Source organism: Leucopleurus acutus (assembly GCF_964270905.1).
Source record: "Leucopleurus acutus genome assembly, chromosome: 2".
In the NCBI taxonomy this organism is placed as follows: Eukaryota; Metazoa; Chordata; class Mammalia; order Artiodactyla; family Delphinidae; genus Leucopleurus; species Leucopleurus acutus.
This window is the reverse complement of record NC_139143.1, coordinates 184,333,408-184,338,169: the sequence shown is the minus strand read 5'-3', so window position 1 is coordinate 184,338,169 and position 4,762 is coordinate 184,333,408.

The following is a 4,762-nucleotide window of genomic DNA, read 5'->3' as shown; positions in this document are numbered from 1 at the left end:
CCTAGTTGGAAACCATTTGTGTTTTGTGTGTCTCCTCAGCTTACTGTTCCTATGCAAACTCTTTGACGTGACAAAGTCTGCAGGCTGTATTTTGAAATGACCTTAACTTCGTTTAGGGGAAGTTCCCACTGTAATCTGCCTGTGGGTTCCTCCTGACTCTTGGAAGGAATCTGATACTCTCAGAGGAGCAAAAGGCGTAACTGATCTTTGAGAACCAGGAAATCTAGAGTGATTTCTTTACAGATTTCGCCATAACTCTAAACCATTCATTTTTCACTTAAAAAGTAATGACTCAGACTGGTTCACCCTAGTTTGTCTTCTGAGAAATTGGTTGTGACCTTTTCTTTTTTTTTTTTTTAAAGGGCCCTCAGCAGTGGCTCGGGCGTGACTAGTCAGTTTCGCTGACCCTGCACACCTGTCCCCTGGGCTCTGCACTGCCCACTGCCTGCGCTGCTTATCCATTTCAGAGGCCTCCACACCTCAGCGGATGGCATACTCGTCCCTCCAGATTCCCAGGTCACAAACTTGGGGCGTGATCTGGACTCCCCTGTCACACGTGCTGTGTCCAACCTGTCAGTTTCTGTCTTAAAAATACACCTCGCCCCTGACCATTTCATCCACTCCATTCACAGTCACGGCTCTGACCCACGTTACTACCTCTAACTCAGCCCCTCCTCCCACCCTGGCCCTCCCACACTTGTTTCAAAGCAGCAGCCAGAGTGACCTTGACGTAGGCTGGAAGTAGAACACAGCTCGTGTTACTCCTTTGCTCAAAATACAGCTCTGGCTCCCTGTCCCACCCAGAGTCGAGGCCCAAGTCCTTGTGGTGGCCTTTCAGGATCCACTGCCCCTGATTGCCCCTCCCTCTTCGGCTCCCTCTGTTTCGGCCACACTGGTCCTTGCTCTCCCTTGAAACTGCTGCCCACACTCTACCGTACGGCCTTTGCCTGGCTGACCCTCTGCCCGTGGTCCAGAATGCACCACAGCTGACTAACTCCTTTACCTCCAGGTCTGCTGAGACGTCACCTCATTGAGGTCCATGCACACCCTTCCCTATTAAGATCCCTCTCTCCCCTCACCCATGGCACTTCTGAGTACCCTTCTGAGTACCCTCCTACCTAGTCATCTGAGCAATATTGTCTGTGTCTGCACCTGCTAGAGCATAAGCTCTAAGAACATAAGCAAAACATGAGAATTTTACATGTTTTGTTCATTGGTAAAGCGCCCAGGGTCTAGACCAGTGCCTGGCACAGAATCAGAACTCAGTAAATACTTGCTGAATTAACAGATCCTGCCCTGATAACACAGTCGCACCATTTATCAACCCTCTAGCGCCGGGGGACAGAAGTAACAAATGCTACTGGAAACTTCCGATAGGTAGGCATGGCGCCTAGGGGCTTTCAAGTGTGTTGTATGTTTAGTAATTAACATTTTCCACTCCACTGTGGAAACTGAGGCTCAGAGAGGTTGGGACTAGTTCAGACATCAGCAGCTGGAGGGTGATGGAGGCTGGATTGGAGCCCAAGTCCAAATTCCCCAAAGCCCAGTGGCTTTTGAACATTTTTTTTACCCTGACCCATTATTAGAAATGCATCACGATTGAGTACACACATATATGTGCGAGTGAAACCAAAAAAAAGTCAATCATTACCCCTTTTCTGCAATACACAGGTATTTTCTCATGAAGAAGCTGCTGTTTGCAACCCACTAAATTGCTCACCAGCCACTCCTGGGTCGTGACCAGTCGTTTGGAAAGCGGTGTTCTACCCTCTTTGCCTCACTCAACACCTCCTAGTTCTTTATTCCCAGTCAAGGCCAGACTCATTCCTGTGGCTCCTCAGACTACCTCATCTGCCCACTGAGAGTTCTGGGGAATCAAGAGCCTGAGATTTTGGGCCCTTCAGTAACAGTGTCGCAATTTAATCACAGAATATGTAGCCGGGAATGTACCTCCCTGTTCCAAGCGCTGGGTCCTGCTCACAGATGTCAGCTAGGTTCACTCTGACCTCCAGGCCAGGGTTTTCTGTCTCTGAGCCAGACTCAGAGATTAGAACAGGCAACTTTTGTAGAGGGCTTGGCTTGTGTCAGACATGCATACGCGTGACTGCCAATCCTCTCAAAAACCTAGTGATCGATTTTCCCCTTTGTACAAACGATGAAGTTTATTCATCAAAATATTTGAGTGCCTGCTGTGTGCCGAGCATGGTTCTGGGCATTGGAGACGCAGCAGTGAATAAGGTGGAAAAAAATCCCTGCCTTTATGGCGCTTACATACTTGTGGGGGAAGGCAGACAGCAGGCAAAACCACTGAGTTAAAGAGTATGTCAGGAGATAAGGGCTATGGGGGAAAATGGGGCAGGGAAGGTCAGGGAGGGGGTAACAAGAGTGTGGCTGGGGTAGGCCTGGCTGAGAAGATGATGTTTGAAGAAAGAGCCGAATGAATTCGGTAGGGCATGAAGCCCTGTGGACATCTGGGGCGGGGCATTCCAGGCAGAGCCGCATGTGTAAAGGCCCTGAGGTATGAGCATGCCAGTATCTTCAAGGAACAAAATGAGACTAGCATGGCTGGAGCAGAGCAAGGGAGGTGGAGAGCAGTTGGACTTCAGTTGCGAAAGGAACCAGGGGAGACTGGGGTCTTGCCGGCCACTGTGAGGACCTTGGCTTCACCGTGAGCGAGGTAGATGCCATGGAGAGTTCCAAGCCAAGGAGTGGCGTGAGCTGACTTACTTACACTCGAGCGGTCCTGGGTCCTGCTATAGGGAGAGTAGACAAGAGAGTAAGGATGGAAGCAGGGGGGACCAGTCAGGAGGCAAGTGCAATATTCCAGGGAGGAGAGGATGGTGCCTTGCACCAGGCGGTTCTGATGGAGGCTGTGAAAAGTGGTCAGTTCTGGAGACCTTTTGAAGACAGAAACAATGCAATGTGCTGATGGACTGGATGAGTCACGGCTGACTCGGGTTTTGTCCTGGGTCGGTGGCAGGATGGGGAGGCTTCCTGGTGGAGCAGGTGTGGGAGAGAAGATCGGGAGTTCTGTTTTGGACGTGTTGAACTTAGGGTCCCTCTTCCATAGTTGGATATGTGAACCCGGAGTTCAGGTGATGTCTGGTGCAGAGACGCACACTGGGGAGTCAGCATGTGACAGTGGCAATCACAGCTTAGGGTTCCCGGAATGCAGAGCCTAAAGCAGAAGGCTTGTGCGCCCTCGTTTTAATCGGCAGAACGACCCCAGAGAAACGCAGTGAGGGCGGGGGGGGCGGTCAGAAGGAGGGAGAGCCAGCAGGAGTGTGCGTGGTGGAGTTGGCCGCCACCAAATGTGACCCTGAGGAGGCATGGAATGAGTCTCGGCGCCCTTTCCTGGTGGAGAGGAAGGGGGCAGAATTTATTCACCGTCTCCCTCTTCCAGCTGGTGAAGATTTGCCCCATGGGACATTGACTCTGTGCATTTCTGGGCTGCATATTGAAATGCTTGAGCACCAAGTGGGGCCCGCGGTGGGTGGTGGAGGTGAGAGGGCCAGGACTCAGGCAGGGGGTGTGGCCAGGCGAGTTGCGTTTGCATCAGACCACTCAGCCGAGGCAGAGCCGGAACAAAAGGCGGGTAAGGCCAAGAGGGTCTGAAGCGTTCACCCGTCGGATCACTCAGATCTGCGCTTGCCTCCCTGCCCTTCTTCCCCGAGAGGGGAGGTCAAGTCCCATTGAACCGAGTACCCTTCGAGGTGATACGGTCGGTCCCTCGTCCACCCCCATTCCATGGCCAAAGCTGCAGCTAGTCTGATTATTTCCTGGTGGGGTCATCCAGATCCTCATCCCCGAGGGATCTGAGCCCTTGGCTGTTTGCCCTGGGTGGGCTGTGATTGCCACAATTGCCACTTACTATTTTCAGGGGGTGTGGAGACACCGAGAGACACCAGAGGAGGTTCTGGAAAAACCTCTGCCTCATTTTGTACACGCTGTCCTGACTCCTCATGGGGATGGGAATCTGTTACCCCCAGCAGTACAGTAATTCTCTTTGCCTGCTGGTCCACCAGCAGAGAGGCCCGAAGACCAGGTGATGGTCACGTCTTCAAGTTCATTGGGACTGTGGGACCCTATCGTGTCCCCTGGCAGAAGTTTCCCAGCCCCGGGCACTGGCACTTCCAACGGGGCAGAGCCAATGTTTGCAGGGATAGGAAACGCAAGTTCCGCAAGTGCTTCACTGCGAGCAGTAGGGAGAGGGTCCACCCTCTGCTTCCCGTCCCCATGTAATCTAGCCTCAGGGGACACAGCTGCATATGTCAACTTCCTGGAGAACACAGCTGTAGCATATGGTCCCTGAGCTATGTCTTTAGCAGGCCATGCCACTCGGGTGTTGGGGTCCCTGGTAAGGGACCTTTAGTCAGATGCCCATTGTCCCACCTGTTCTGCAAAAAAATGGGTCCCTTGGTGTGAGACAATGTGGTGTGGCATACCACGTCACTACATCAGGCAGCCTTAAGCCCTCAGGTGGTGGTGCGGGCAATAGCCCTGAAGGCAGGTCAGGCAAACCCTTACATGGAGTAGCATCAATTTCAATAAGTACAAACCGCTCCCTTTAGGGTCAAAGGGGACCTGATGTAATTGATCTGCCACCAGATCAATGGCTGGCTGGTCTCTTGGAGATGTCGTATCAAGGGCTCAGCTTTGGTCCTGCAGACTAGGGGTCCAGCAGCAGCAGGACCGAGCCTTTAGGAAAGGAGCCCAGGCTACTTCACCCTGTCATCTTGGCTGCTCTGTCCCTGGGCCCATC